General features: G+C 37.9%; 1 protein-coding gene across 3 annotated transcripts in view; it reads right to left on the bottom strand.

Moving 5' to 3' along the window:
* The window catches only part of Mllt3 (MLLT3 super elongation complex subunit), a 251,859-nt gene that overhangs the window by 30,295 nt on the left and 204,424 nt on the right, over nucleotides 1-17,140 (bottom strand). Inside the window, exon 1 of one of the 3 annotated variants that reach the window (XM_076934684.1) lies at nucleotides 2,803-2,912. The exons of the other annotated variants lie outside the window; for them this stretch is intronic. The gene's annotated coding sequence lies outside the window, so the exon portion shown is untranslated. Of the gene's footprint in view, nucleotides 1-2,802; nucleotides 2,913-17,140 lie in introns of those variants that run through there. 3 annotated transcript variants of the gene reach the window in all.

Raw genomic sequence — 17,140 nt, 5'->3', positions numbered from 1 at the left:
TAGTCACACATAAAATAACTGGTGTAAAAAGCAACACAACACAAAACAAACAAACACACAACAACCAGTTCTTTCTTTTAACTTAACCGCACTTGTCTTGAACATCTGCTGAGAGACCGGCTGGTTTTCATCTTAGGAACCATATAAAGTATGTAATTGTGCCCTCTCTGAAAGCTTGGTATTGAAAACCTTAAAGTTAAATTAGTCTAAAAAGTGGTGTTTCCTTCCAAACTAAATCTATGGAGGAAACCTAGCAACATTGAACTATTATTCTTGTGAATGTTCTGGTAAGCCAAGCAGAGTGCACAATTCTCTGAGTATGTGAACTGCACAGGACCAGTGGGGGTTAGAAGGGAAAGGAGAGGGGTTGGGAGGGCAAGGAGAGAGACAGCAGCTTTGCAGGGGTTCCTTCTGCTCACTGCTCTAAACTAAGTGTGAGCCTTACAGGATGACTCACTCTGGTCAGCTGCTGTTCCCTAAGATATCACAACAGAATGAAACATTTCAAAAGGAAACAAATGTTCAAAAGCAAACAGCAAACACATGCACAAAACACTTCCAAATGTCTTTTATGTTTTTAAATACCTCCACATGTAGGTAAACCCAACACATTCCATCTAACCAGAATAATATGTCAGCATTAGCATTTATATTTAATTATGTAGCCCATTTATGTACAAGATTAACTATTTGGATATCATGTGACTGCATTAACTTATTCAGATATACATGGGAAAAAATCTCCTTGACTACATTTTCAGGATATAGTTATTTCTGTTTATTAATGTACATGATTTCTGCTAGTCCAAATACACAACTCAATAACTCATAGGGGAAATGACAAATGTTATTGTCCATGTATAAAGATCTAATGGCATTCAAGGAATGGATATTCTTTAAATTTTGTGACTATTTACATTATATTTGTCATACATATTGTCTGAAAATCAACTCAAATACCATTAAAACATGTTTAGAACCTTTAAAATAAAAAAATATATGTATTTAGATAAGAATTTACAGCTATTAATTTTAAAATACGAATTGAAAAATATTTCCATATACATTTAACTGATAACAAATTTTTATCAACTACCCTAATGATCAGATGACAGGAGTGTTATCAGTTCTTTGGGAGAAGTGAAGTTTTGAAGTTCGACTGATTATATCTGCCCAGACAGAGTAATCAGCCCTTAATAATCCTGCATCACTAAGGTCTGTCAGATGACTCTGGGCCAGAAGGCTGAAGATTTGATGCTCGAACATTCGGTAGTATAGGGGCTTCTCAGGAGTTCAGAGGTCTCTATAAATTGGCTAAGTTTTAGAAGCTATGTTTAGTGCTTCCTATAACTTCAGTTAACTCAGTCATTCTGGATTTCTGACGGTGTTGAAGACCCATAGTCTCATAGCCAATCCTGGCTATTTACTTTGAGAGAAAAGATCTGAGTAGATAGTTTTCAGCTGACATTCATTCTAAAGCCAAAAAAAAAAAAAAAAAAGCCAGGATCAAAAGTAAGTGTTTTAGTTAGAAGACAGAGGTTCTGGTTAGTCAACAAAATGATGGACTGGGTATTAGAACTATCTTATACCTCACTGGTACAATTAGGAATAAGTATGCTCTAACTGTATTTTGAGAGAAAAGTTTTACTTTAACAGGAAGAGTGATATGTAGGAGGAGCTAAGTGGGAAGGAGTACTGAGAGGAAGAGATGGAGTAAGGAGAGAAGATGAAGGAGAGGAGAAACTAGATGATGAGAGAGAGAAAGAGAGAGGGGGCATGGAGGCAGATGTTCACAGGTCTCCACCAGTCAAAGATAGTCTTTATATCTAGGTTGGGTATTGGATTACCCTTCTGATTGAGCATTACCAAACTTATAAATCCTTTGATTAACATTTTAAAAAAATGTATAAAAGCAAAAAGGAAAGGGGGGCATGGGACAGGGGTTTTCTAGGGAGGGGAAATGGGGAAAGGGGAGGGCATCTTAAATGTAAATAAAATAAAATGAAAAAAAAAGAATTTACAGCTATTAATTTTAAAATACGAATTGAAAAATATTTCCATATACATTTAACTGATAGCAAATTTTTATCAACTACCCTAATGATCAGATGACAGGAGTGTTACCAGTTCTTTGGGAGAAGTGAAGTTTTGAAGTATTTGTTCTTAAACCAAAAAACCATGTGAACAGTGAAACCATCTAAGCAGTGTGACTTCTTAAAGTGATAGCTACATAATTATGACACAGGAAAAACATTATACGTTGCTGAGTAGAAAGACTCATTTCTGAGAGACAAGGTGGTGGCAGTTTTAAACCTTAGCATCTCTTAGAAACTAAGATAATTTGTTCAGCAATACATTCTCAACCAGGAAAAAAAAAAAAGCTTTTATTTCTTTAAAATTCATTTAAAAATCAATGACATTAAAATGTGTATAAATTTAGCAAAGTTACAGGAGAAAGAGATTTTTCTTGTATTTAACTCACTCTGTGAAGGGAAAGTACGTATCAAGGCTCCATCATATAGAAATGTTATTATAAAATGCTGCCTATGCATAAAGCTTTCTCAGATTTTGTTTCAATTAGATTAGGCATGCTACATACAAATTCATAGTTTGAAACTGGAAAGATGTTTTCTGACTTCTTCCATAATCTGTGCCTTTGTTCCACCGCGTTCACCCCCTTTATGTATTGCCATGTGTAACGTCTTAGAAACTCCTATATAATTACCGGTCATGGTAAATAAACTTTACATACAGCTGGCCTTCAAAACCAAGCAATAGAGCAAGCAAAGAAATCATCCTCACCTCTTTCAAAACCAAACAGAGCAGCCCTCAGGAACACAGAAGTGCCTAAGTTCGAAAGTGTCAGGGAGGAACCGAGCGTGGTTACAATGGCTCTCTTGAGAGGAAAGAGCTCTGCTTAGGCACCCACTGTATATTTAGATTGGATTGGCAGTTTAAATGACAGCAAACACATGGTCATGACTTTGCAATTGCTCATTCATCCAACACGCACACACGGGCTAATCAGAAGCAAACATCCACCCTGAACTGTTTTAGAAACAGCCTCTTCTATCTGATCCTACTGTATGTGCAGGGAGCAGACGTTCTGCTAGAGATCAGATGTCAAACACTTAACTCTCCTACTACAGACCCTCAGTCAAATTACTTTGTAATTCCAGACAATTCTGTGAAATAAATCTAACACCAACATTTTCAGGAAATCCACTATTTTTGCCAATATAATGTTATAAAGCTCTCAATAATGAAATAAAATAAAATAAAATAAAATAGTGGATAAGTAAGGGTTCCAGGATCTTTGTCACATGACTGCTTTAACTCTGGGACCTGCCCCTTCTAACTATAGCAGCCCATACCCCTATTCAGTAAACAGGGCAGTTACCACACATCATCACCTTTTTTGTATATGCAAATAAAGCTTAGTGTGTTAAAGGTGAAGATATTGAATGTGAACTTTTTAAGGTCCTATTCAGAAATGGGACTCTTATTTTCTAGTAATAAGAAGAGACAACATAGATGTCACTATTTACAATAGGCTGCTAACTGTGCCAGCAAGGCTGCTGAGATGTAAATGTGCCCAGGTATTGAATGTTAGTAAGCCAGAATTAGCAAGCAAATGTAACTATTCGCTCTACAATAGAGGAACACATTATTTAAAAAGGCAAACAATCTTAAGACACTTATGCTTTACTTCACGTGGGTTTACATTTTAATTTAATGTCAGGTACTTTGAAAACTCCAGGTCAACACACAGATGGCATGAACAGAAGAGTAGTCAGAGTTCAGGCTGCAGAAGCTTCAGACCTGATTCCACCACACTGCAGCTGTGTGACCTCAGCCAAGCTACACAGTCTGCCAATGTCTTTGTCCTTCATTTTTAAAGGGGTAGAGGGAATTCATGGTGTCAATTTATTTTGATGACTGGGTATATATACAGTGCAAAGTAGTGAGGGCAGAATATGGAACAAATGATGAACATTAACTACTCTTATCATCAAGAAGAGTAACTATGAAATTATGACTTAAGAAAAGTTACCCCTGAGCCCACTGGGCTTGCCTCTTCTCATGATAGCCTTTCCTGAATATGCTCGGTCCTTCAAAGAAATAGAGTGAGTTTTTTATACTGGTCCAAATTCTCAAGCAGGGAGCTTATAAAACATCTAGCTCAATGTCTCATATATAGGGCATTTCAACGGGACTTTATACAAACACGTGATACAAAGATGAAATCTTTAAAGAGGTAAGTGCTGGGAATGGAGAGATGATTAAGCACTTAAAAGACACTTAACTGCTCTTCCAGAAGACCCGGATTTGGTTCCAGCACCCAACATGGTGGTTCAATAACCATGTTTAACTGCAGTTGAGGGATTTAGCACCCCTTTCTGACTTGTGTGGATATTAGATGCACATGTGTTGGGCATACCTACATGCAGGTAAAACACATGCATATAAAATAAAACTTTAAAATGTTAAAGAAAAGGACAAGCAGAAGACATGTATAGGCAAGAAATGCCTGGTCATTAATTACTCAGAATTCACAGAAAAGAGAAGTGAGATTCATGGCTTGGGGGTGAGGGACTTTCTCTCCTGCACAGAATGGGACTCTAAGACTATCAAGAATAAGATCCACCTCAAGAGGATGCTAACAGTATAATATTGTTCTTCAAAGTTAATTTTGATTTTATAAAGTTGGACATTTTTGTCATATGTAATGGTTCTTGTGGAAAAAAAAAAGACAAAACAGATGGATGATGACCACTTGGCGGCAGAAATATTATAAAAGTGTTACAGGGGAATTCTGAGGTAGAGTGAACCCTCACATATAATTAAAATTCCTCTGTGCTGTACCAACAAATGGATATTGCAGAGAGAATTAATATTTGATATCCTTACTGTCAAGCTCTTTCTGTTTTTCCTTTAGCCACAATTACTAGCATCCACCTCTGTCTGCTCCCTTAGTAGGAGATTCTGTTATAAACAGAAGCAAAAGTGATATAGCTAAGAAATAAGAGCATTTTCAGTGTTAATGCAATTCCCAAATTTGTTAATGCTGTCTGTCTGTACTATTAAAATGTAATATAACCTAACAGAATTACCATCAATGGGATGCAGGTGTTGGATAATTACATTAGTATCAATACTATAGGCAAATTAAGATTTCTTTCCCATATGACAGAATTTTGATACATATCAATTCATTCATTTGCTGAATCCTCAAGATCACAAAGCCATGCATATGGCACTGATAAATCAAATAGAATCATCAAATCTACAGCCTGTTTTCTTTGGCTAAAACTGCAATGTTCTACTTACAGAACCTTATCAACTCCCAAAAATTCTCTGCCAAACCAAATTTAACTTACAAGGCGTACAGAAAATATAGCAATCCCCAGCTACGTGTAAACCCTCCCATGGCTTTTGAAGTTGGGGAATCCTGCTGTGTGATGGTCTCACTCTAGGTTATGTGCTTCCCCGCTTGTTGATGTTTGGAAGCTCATAGTAAAGTAAAATTTCACCCAGAAGTGAAAGTTCAGACTGGGAAAGTATGAAATACTTTTATTTACTGATGAAACCTACAATAAAGTACTTAACAAAAACCTCCAACATAGTAACGTATGCTAAAAATAATAAAGAACTCTGCAAATGCTTTTTCCATATTAAAAGGTATATATCAGAAAGAATTCCTAGTACTAGACATTGTGCTTGGCATTCAGAATCACTATCTGATGAAACGGTTCTCAACTGTATGAGAAACTGTATTAGCTGAAAGAGAAGGGAGAAGGAAGAGATAACAGGAGGAAAAGCCAGCCCCAAACAACCTGACCACCTTTCAGGTGATTCCTCTAACAATACAATGCTGACAGATGGACCAGTCCATCCACTACCAACCTTGAAGAAGATGATGGATAAATGTTGAACATGGCTGCTTAAGCCAGACCTAAACAAGAACAGCACCAACAGTCTAACTAAAATGGAAGGAGAAAATCTCCCAGGGACCCTAACCCTAGATTTAAAAACATACAGACAACTATGGAATTTTGAGAACAGGAGCAAGAACTTGAGAAAAAGCAAGGGTATGCATGAGGGTGGTTGGAGGGAGGGAAAGTAAAGGGAACATGACATAATTATATTTTAATTTCACATAAAAATTTAAAAAACATGTTGGGGCCATAGTGGTTTATAGTTTTTATAAAACTAATCTGCACTTTTCAAGTATTTTATATTTATGTTTGGAATATGTAAACAAAATATTTGTCTTGGTTCAAATAAGAATATAACCTAGTCTTTCTATGCCCAGAAAAAAAAATTAGAATAAATTATCCCAAACTGCCAAAATCTCAATCAAGAATCCTTACTCAGTCTCTGATCAAATCATGACAATTACAAGTGTCAACTGTACCAGTGCATTTAAAAATTATTCCAAGTTGAGAACAATCACCCAAAACTAGTTAGGCCATCTACAGAAGCCTCACATAATCATGCATCACCAACTAACTGGCATTGCATTTTAATAAAGTTACGATTCAAGACCACTGTGAAAACGACACATTTGGTCTGACAAGACAGTTCAAGGGTCTCTCCTTAACTCAGATGCTAAAGTGTAGTTTGGAGCAAACCAGATTCTTCAGTTCCTGAGGTATTAAGTTCTACTCCTCTCTTAGGTGATCTGGTCTTCACTTTACTTCTAGTGGACTGGTCTGCAGTCTCCTAGATTGAAACCAGACTCCCATTCCAGCTGATGCTGCCATTTCTGTATTTCATACACAGACCAAGTAAAGACACAAAATACTGCCTATACTGTCATCTGAACTAGATGGTTTTCAGTGAGAGTCAGTGAGCACCAAAGCCACATCAGCACCATTTTGTGTAGGGAAAGCCTCCTCTGTGCTGTAAGAGTGGCAGAGATGCAGAATGCCATTCAAATGTGCTACTCAGCAGTCCTATGTCCATTCTAGACGCCAATAAACTCAAAATCTGACAGGTTAACCCAGAATAGTGTGACTGTGTCTATGAATGAGTTTTCTGCTCTGGCTATAGCTTAGCTAAGGAGAAGACCAACAAGGAGATTTCTGGGTCCTGTCATCAATATGTGTTTGGAGACCTAATCTCCAAAGTAATGGAGCTTGCAGGAATGGACAAAGCCTATTTATAGAAGCTTTCAGCTGCCACAGACATTAGTAGAGATAACAGAGGCCATTCCATGGATGTCCTGATCACTCACCTTTTCTAAGGATGTTCTGAAATGACACAGTTATGCGAATATCCAAGGACACTGAATATTACAAACCAAAGACAAGTCCCGATTTTAAAAAAAATGCTGATTGTCTACTCTAATGGCTATTATGTTGGTTATAGTGAAAACAGGCTAATGTGTGCACACCCATGCACACATGCACACCCACACATGCATGTGCATATTCTGCTTTGTGCCATCTTGAAGTACTGAGATGGCCTCTTGTGCCCTCCTTTTCATGCCTGTAATTCTACTGGTGCAGGCACTGCTCTGAGCATGAGTTATTTTAAAATCTGTATTGATCACTTTTTCTGCAATCCCGCTCAGTAAGGATGAGGATTAGAAGAGAATCTTCTTTACTTTGCATGCTCTAAACGGTGGGAGTTGGTAAACTGTTCCCCTGAAAAGCCTAAAACTAAAGATTTATATTTCATGGGCATTACAATCACTGCTACAACTACTCAATTCTGATCTTATAACACAAGAGAAGCCCAAAATGAAAACAAAGTATTATTACTGTGTTTAATAAAGTTTATTAATAAAACCAGGCAGTGAATAAGATGGGATCTGGATTAGTTTCCTACTCCCCAGTCTATAGGCACCTAGCACAGCAGCATGTTCGTAGTTGGAAGGGATTTGGTAACTGTTAGATCATATTTCTCTGCTTTGATTTAACATATTAGTTCCCCTATAAAATGAATTTTTCTTGTGGATAGGTGTTTTATGACCCCATACATAAGCTGTGCATGTTCTGTTCCTTTAAGAGCAACTGTTCTATGGCAACTCAACATTTTCTCCTGATAGAGCAATGATTTGACCTTGCTGCCCACACTTCCTGGAATTGCTGTGGAGGACCCAACTGTGATGTGTTATCCTGAAGAGGGCGTTCTTATATCATTTGTATTGTTGGATGTGTATAAATACCAATAAAAGTCTCATGAATAAAATAAATTACCCCTTACCAGATAAGCAATTAGTGCTAATATAGCAAGATCTTGGGGTAAAAGAGCCATTTAAGGGATAAGTTATAAACATCCTAAGTTGCTGCAAATTCCTACAAGAGAGCTATCCAAAGGTCATCCTTTTAGCAAGTACAATCCATTAACTGTTTGATAAGTTGGGCACTTAAAATGGGTAGTAAGTTTTAGATATTGCAAAGTCCAAGGTCTGTAAACAGAAATACGGGACAGACTCCTTTTCCTGGTGGGGAGGAAAGGGCTATCATATCACTAGCACTAAAAATAACAGCCAATCGAGTCATCCAACCCGCATTTCAAGTTCAAATTGACTCCAACAAAGATCAATCAATGATTTTTCTCATAGAAAAAAAAAATTCTCTACACGAGAAATTTTAATTAAATTGAATCATTTGTATTCTTCAAGTTAAAAAGTAGGATTAAGATGAACAATCTTAATTCTGGATCATTCTGGATCAGAATAATGATCTTATTCTGGATGAATAAGAATTCTGTACTTTATTTTATATTTTGTAAACATTTTGTCTAATAAGCCAAACACCTGGCAAACAAATTAATTAATTAATAATACATAAATAGTAAAAAATACAAAGATTGAGGAAGAATGGTAGGTTTTGCCTTTTTCTTTCTTTTTAAAATCTATTTTCACTTTAAGAGAATTTCTCATTAAAGAACAACAATAACATGTAATTGCTGAACATAAAAAGTCACCAGGAATTGAGGGGGAGATGATTCTTGTAGACGAGATCCTTGAGGCCTATTTCCTATAAAAGCAGTGTTCAAGCAAACTGAGGAGATCCTTGAGGCCTACTTCCTATAAACATAGTGTGTAAGCAAACTGAGGAAGGAGCTCTCCCTATCATATATAAACACATGGCTGAGAACATTAGCTTACCCCTTTTTTGTGGTAAGAATATTGGTAGTAACTGGGTCAATGGGGTGATCTAACAGAACGAAAAATAACTCACTTTGCTCAACATCTACCAGAGTCTCCAAATTCCTCAAGACACCAAGTCACAGAGAAACAGGAGAATCACACCGACAACATCCAGAATCCAGAATGCTGCTGTAGGGTCAGAGAGGGGCACATCATCAGTAAGATACTGTGTAAAACTATATGGACTCCACGTGAAAACGGACCCTTAACTTCTCATGAGAGCATCATTCAGGAGAAGCCAATGGTAAGAACAATGCAGATATTCATGGACAGGTGGTCCAGTGTTTAAGAGCATGCTGTAATCATACAGACTGGAGTTCAGATCCCAACATCCGGTAACAAGCTAGGCTTTGTAAGCTGCAACCCCAAATAACCAGGACGGATATGGGATTGCTGGAGAGAACCAGCAGAGACTGATAATGATGCCCGATACCCTCTTCTGCCATCTGGGTGGGAATACAATTAAGTGTACCAATGCACATATATGCACATAACCTCACACAGACAGTAATCATATATCAAGTAGTAATAACCTTTTTAAAGTATGGTATGTACACAATAGAACAGATATTCATGGACAGGTGGTCCATAAAAGGGGATCAAATTTTGTACATGTCGTGTGTTAGCCTTCAAAATACCGTGTCTATAATTATATTGGGCACAAAAGGCCACATCTTTTTAAAATTATTCCATGGATACAAGTTATCCAGAATAGGACAATTCTGTCAGTAGATTAGTGGATGCCTAGCATCCTACTGACTACACTAAGTTGGAAAAGTGCACACAGTAAAAGCTGAGTTTTATCTACTTATTTTCATCTCTGGAGGAAGTTTAATGAGCATGTCTCAGTTAGGAGACTCCACTGTTCTGACTTTAAGAAGGCAGTAAAAGGAGTTAACCCACAAAAGTGTGTATGCAGCTCAATAACATGCCCTCTATGGTAGCATAATTATTTGACAGCACACTTTAAAGCCCTTTTGAAAAAAACAACATTGAACATTTCCACCTAATTCTTCCTCAATCTGATTTAGCTCCTTGTGTTCTTTAGGCTTTTGCTTGTTTGCTTTTGAGACAAGGTCTCACCGTGTAGACCAGGCTGCCTTCATACTCACAGAAATCCACCTGCTTCTGCCTTACAAGTACGGAGATTAAGGAAGTACACCACCACACTCAGCTGATTCAGTTCTTATATTGCAAAACACTAAAACAGAATTCAGTTACATATATCTGGTAGCACTAGGAAATACTGTGGCCTATCAGATTGACTGTGTAAGTGGAAATGTCCTGAGGATCAACCAGAAGGGTTTAATGGTGAATTTGGCAGCACCTTAATGAACACTAGATAAAATGTGAAGCAGCAGATAAAAAACAAAACTAAACTAAACCACAATAATCTGATAGTTTTACATTAAGAATATATATTAGAAAATACAAAATATATATTGAGATATTTAGAGTAGGAGGTAGTAAATTTAAATATTATGCCCAAAATTGAGTTTTAATCTTCTCCATGCTTATAAGTAAAACAAAACCTAAAGCTTTATTATGGAGACTAAATCTAACTCAAAAAGAAAAATAATGAAAATGAAGATGAGTTAACTATACAACTGTCACATGTGATAAGAGTATTGATGCCCATTTTAAATTAATTTCTTTGTATAAAAATATCAGTAAGTTGCATACATATATTAATTATGGCCCTTCTGTTGACTCATATTTTCATGTGTCTGAAGTATGTTGGCATACTGGGTAGTGTTGTGCTGCCTAAACCAATTTTATGCTTTAGTACATGGTTTAAAGTTGACCTGCCTGGAATGGGGGATGGAGCAGAGACTTAGGGTATAGCCAACCAATAACTGGTCCAACTTGAGACCCATCCCATGGGAAAGCACCAATCATTGACACTATTAATGATACTCTATTATGCTTGCAGACAGGAGTCTAGCATGGCTGTCCTCTGAAAGACTCCACTCAGAAGCTGACTCAGACATATGTAGACACCCACAGAGAAAGAGTGGATGCAGCTTGGGGACTCTTATAGAGGGAGGATTGTGAGTTCCAAAGGGGATAGGAACTCCACAGGAAGACCAACAGAGTCAACTAACCTGGACCCTTGGGGCTCTCTTAGTCTGAACCACCAATCAATGAACACACACAGGCTGGGCCTAGGCCTCCCCATACACATGTAGCAGATGTACAGCTTGGTCTTCATGTGGGTCCTGAACAACTGGAGTGGGGGCTGTGCTAAAAGCTGTTGCCTGTGCATGGGATATGTTCTTCTAGCTGGGGTGCCTGGTATGACCTCAATGGGAAAGAGTATGCCTAGCCCTGCAAACATGATATGCCAAAGTGGGACTACACAGGGGGCCTGCCACCTGCTCAGAGGAGATGGAGAGGGGTCATTGGAGGAAGGCTTGTGGGAGGGGGTAACCAGGAGGGAGGCAGTGAGCAGGATGTAAAATATATACATATTTGACCTGCCTTTTATTTTAATATTTGAAATACGTCAAGAATTCTTCAAGCAGAAAAAAAAGCAATTTCTCTAAATGAAAGGAGGCTAAAAGGAGTCAGTTTAAGAGAAAATGTTAGAAGCACAAATTAATCAGTTAGAAAAAATAATGTCTACAATAAGACAAGGTATTTTATAGGTTAATTGAGATGTAACTTGAACGTAGTAAAAACACACAAAACAAGCTGAGCAGTTCAGTTAATGCTTTCATAGCCACACACTGAGGTAACTTGACCACCAGGTCAAGACACAGCACAGCTCACCTCAAGCCCACTCTGGACAGTGACATAGCAGTCACAATGCTGGACTTCCTGTTTGATCTTACCTGCTTTCCTATAGAATTTTGCAAACGCCATTCCATTGACACTGGTCAATCGCTCTGGAGGAATAAGATCACATTTAGATGACTAGTTGTCTGTGTGTAGAAGAAAAAGAAGAAGGAAGCAGAACAGGCCTAGCAGATGGTGGTAAATAAGGGACAGCCTGGCAAAGGTCATGTTGACTCTACACATAGTCATTTTGTAGGAGGGTAGATCATGTGGAGGAATCACCAGTGTTAGGAACCAAAAAACTTCAAAGCAGCTGTAACGAGCAGTTCAAAGTGAGCACAGAAAGTGGGGAAACCTGCCTAAAACACAAGGAATTTCTGTTCCAGTTCACCCATCTCTATGCCAAAAGACATACCGGCCTATGAAGAAGAACTGATGCTCACCTTCCCTGACCCAATTTCCACTTCTACTTCTCTTTATATATAACTTTGGAAGGCTGCATAGTAGCATTGGCCCTATAAATCGGCCCTAAAATAAAGTAGAATTTAAAAAACATGACTTCATTACTTCAAGTTTTTAAAATAAAGATTTTTTTTAGTATCTAATTTTTTGTTTGTTTGTTTTTGTTTTCAAGAGAGTTTTCTCTGTGTATCCCTGGCTGTGCTAGAACTCTGTAGACCAGCTGGCCTGAAACTCAGAGATCTGTCTGCCTCTGCCTCCTGTGGAGGAGGAGGAGGAGGAGGAGTATTTCTTTTTACACTCTCTCATTTTATTTACTGTTTACATTAATGCCCAGGTACTACATAAGGATAAAGGCAGAAAAGTGGTAAGGAAAAATAAAACTAAAGGCAAGTAAGAGGTCAAGAAGGAACATACCAGCTCAGTTTCGCAAGATCAGTAACCTCATGAGGCGGAGCAAAGCCTCCCCAGATCCACAGCCTCCCACCTGCTCACCGTGCCCTCTCCAAGTAGCCTTATTCCCCTGAGTCCTTTAACCTACCAAGAAGCCAAATCAACGGCCTATCAGAGCACACTGAGATGCTCAAAGGACACAGTTCTAGCCAGTTACTATGTCCCTTCCTAGGCAGCCTCCCTTAAGTCACACACAGGTTTCTCCGTACGCAAGAGCCTGATGATTACTCTTGAATAACATTTCTGTTCTGTTTCATCTTTAGGACAAACCACCAAACTTAGGACCCAGATGCAATCTGATGAAAGAGCTGTACTTTTCCATACAGATTCTCCAAAAAGTCTTATATTTATCTGGCTCATGTTTAGCTATATATATATATATATATATATATATATATGAAAACCTGCAGTACTACATTTCTCCAGGTAAACAATCTCTAAGGCTGATTTCCCTCGTCCTTTACTAATTGGAACAGTTACTTGATTTTAAATGAAGGTGTTCATATTATCTTTCATATTTAAATTTAGATTTAAATTTCATGGTCTTGAGCTGTGCCTGGTTATTTATAGTTGACCAAGTTGTTTTTTTTTTTTTTTTAATCATAATTCTGGGGTTAGGTGGAATACAGGGCCTCTTAGCTTTGAGTGACCGGTAAGTATGCCTTACCTACCTTTATGAAGCTAGCTATAAAAATAACATGGTAAAATGTTAAGTATTTTCCTACCAGAAATCTCTTCATGAACCCACCAGAAAGCTCTCATGGACTCCAAATGAGTTTAAGAATCAGTGTGGTCCTACACCAGGAATCTCACAGCTTGAACATGCTATTACTTTGTCCTAAGAATCATTAAAGTACCAGGAGTCTTTACAGTAAGCATTCAACCTTACAAACAAAGAACATAGATTATTTGGGGTATAGTAACCAGTTAGAACCCTGTAGTAGACACAATCTTGTTAAGCTGTTCCTTAGTATATATTTCAAGGTCAGTTCTAGAGTTTTCTGGGGAACACTAAACATACCAACAAACAGTTTCTGGAATCTTCAGACTCATGAGGGAAGGTGGGGCTCTTGCTGTCTTTGGGTGTTGACTGTCCAAGCCTAAGCACTTTTAACAACTCATTTGCAACACTGTCTTAATGGGGGCATTATATATCTACTGTGGCCTCTGCTGGCTTAAAATCAGTGAGTGGCATCGTTAAATGAAGGTCTAAATGTCTTAGGCTCTCACAGCATCTCTTACAGCATCAAAGGCCTGTGAGTGTGTGCATTGTCTTCTTCCCTCTGTTTTCTAACAGCTGTCCAGGACATATAAAGTTTTAACTTTGGAGAAGCAACACTAGTTGAAAGGAAAAAAATAATCTATAAAATAATTATTCATGCCTTTTTTAAAGGTACAAATCTCTTAAAACTGTAACAGTTAAATGTACTTTTAAGGTCACAGGTTATCACACCAGTAAGAAAAAGTAGTGACCCTACTTGAGGTATAACTGGCATCATTTAAATGTTTTGATATTTAATACGGATTAATAACACTTTACATCTTTTAAAAAAATCATTTTGATTAGACTGTGCAGCAACTCCACCAAATCGTTCAGTGTACCATTCCAGTTTCTCTCCAGATGAGGAAAATGATACACAGGCATGTCCTAGAACTCTGACCTACACAACACACAAGAACTGGCTAGACTCCTACTCAGGCTTCCGGCTGTAGGCTGAGACATCAAATGCTGGTGGCTCGTCTTCTAGAATCAGAATTAAAATTTCAAATATTTTCTCCTTGTTGGGGTGAAAAGACAGATGAAACCTTCCTTCCATAAATACTATGTAAGATAGCAGTGTACGTATGGGACACTGGAGACAGAGGATTCTTCCTTCTTAGGCACTGAGGTGATGGGTGGCGTGACCTTAAAATAGAGAGCTGAAAGAAGAAGGACACAACAGTGCCCTTTTACTGGCAGGATGCAGAGATGGGGATTGATGGGTCATGACTATTTAGCTCAGTCCCTCCAGAAAACAAACTCAAGGTACATAAAGAAAACAGCCGTCCACACCCATTGTACAGCTCCACTGTCTGAGGGGGAGCTGCTGCACTCAGAACACACAACAGTTGTAACTGCCTTATACGGTGGCTGGGGCTGCCTGTAGTCACCGAGAACAGCAGCTTAACAAATACTTGCACCCAATATGCAAAATGCCTTTAAACCCTGCCTATAAGGAGATGAGATACAGAAAAAAGTTGTGACCACTTTAATTTTTAAAGGGTTAATTAAAGAAATTATCCCAATTATTTTTTTTTTCTGTGGTGGGGGAGATTTTCAGGGGGAGGTTTCAGTCCAAGGTGAGCCATGTGCGAGAAGGGCAGGGGAGAAAAATGGCCCGCTAGAATAAGGTAAGGTCACATTCTCTACTGATATGAACAGTTGGAGGAACTAGTCCATAGTGCCTCCCAAGGCAACAGATGGATCAGATGAATTAGTCACCGGCTCCCCAGGATGCTGGGCATCAGCCTCTTCAGAAGGAAGGTGGTTAGGCAGGGCATCCCACTAAAACAAACCTGACATCTGCTTCATCTTCTCCCTCGGCCTCCGGCTCCATACGGATATTTCAATGGATAGCGACTTGAAAGCTCCACACAGACTTGTCTTTCATTATTATTATTTCAAATGCTAAACGTTATCTACTTAAGGATCGTACCTTGGCTCCATGCCCTGACAGAAGGCAGGATTTTTCAGCTAATAAGGGCCTGGAGGCTTTACAAGACCACAGGAGTTTTCAAAAATATTCCTACATATTCATAGTAGTCAAATTAATAGATCCAATGCCAGATGTAAAGTGGCATTTTATGGGTAGCGTTAAAAAGCTACTTTAAAATATAAAGTTATGAATCTAATTCAAAACTGTGTTACTTTTTTATCTAGGCTATGTGCTCTCTATTCTGTAAAAGAACTAATCAGAAAAAAAATTGCACACACTCTCTCAAAAATATTTGGCATTTAGGAAAGAAATCTAGGTTAAACACATTTAACTGTTCTTTCTATAACAACCAAAAGCTTTCCTTTGACAACTGGAGTAGTGTAACCACACACGACGAAGGCGGAATAATAATAACAATGTGCCTTCTGATGGCATACTATTGAAACACGTTAGCCACATGTGTGTTTTTATGGTGTTTAAGCTGTTGAAGGGCTGATGGGGTTACTGTTAGCTGTCAGGGTGACAAGAAACCACCCTGTAGTAACAAACTGTACTACAAGGTTTTCTGAACACAGGACCTTGTGGCCGGGTCTTCATAAAGGCAAGCGCTAAAGAAAAGAAATCTTCATCTACAAAATCCATAAGACAAAGAGAAGCTAGCAAATGTTAGCTACACATGCGAACACAGCGTTCACCATTGTATTATATCAAAGCAGAACAAAACTGACAACTAAAACAATAAAATACTCACACCACTGCATTTTCACATTGTATTCTGCAGACAAAGGCATTTCTTTAACATCTTTTACCAGTACTCAAAAATTGTGCAAACACTTTATAAATACAGTCTACCATACAATCCAGGAGGCTGCTGTATTATCTAGATGCTCATTTTATTACAAAAGAAAAAAATGTCTAGAAACATGTGATTCTATAAGTATTAACAAAGCACCAGCTAAATACCACACACCATTTGTTTCCTACTGATTCAGTGAATGACTTTATTACATTATTCACATTTCAGAGACTGTAAAATTAATCCTCAAAGATATTAATAAGCATTTTGCTTCAAAAAAAAAAAAAAAAAACTAGTGCGAGTCTGAGACTGGGTCTCAGGACTCCTTCCAGAACAGCAGCTTTTCACTTTATTTATAAAATCACATGATCTCTCCATTGATAGATGAATGGGACAGAGAAAATATGGTACATAAATAAATACAAAGTAATTATTATTATTCTCCCATCATGAAAGAATTAAATCCTGCCATTTGTAATAAAAGGGATGGAACTAGACGGTATTGCAGTAAGTGGGATAAAAAAAAAAACCACCTAAAAGATAAAATACAACATGTTCTTGCATAGGGAAGCTAAGAGCACTGACCTCATAATTGTAAATGATAGAATAGTGAGAACATGAGAACAGAAGGAAGGGGAAAGAAATGAAGAAAACCAGTGGCTCTACGTGCACAGTTTGGCAGGAACAGTAACTTCTAATATTCTATAGCATACATAGTAGGGTAAGTATGGTTGATGACAATTAGATGTATATTTAAAATATCTAGTGGAAAAATGTTTGAAGTCCACACAA

The sequence above is a fragment of the Arvicanthis niloticus genome, chromosome 5, assembly GCF_011762505.2.
Source record: "Arvicanthis niloticus isolate mArvNil1 chromosome 5, mArvNil1.pat.X, whole genome shotgun sequence".
NCBI lineage: Eukaryota > Metazoa > Chordata > Mammalia > Rodentia > Muridae > Arvicanthis > Arvicanthis niloticus.
The sequence above is the reverse complement of the archived record's forward strand: the minus strand, read 5'-3'. Positions and strand labels throughout refer to the sequence as shown.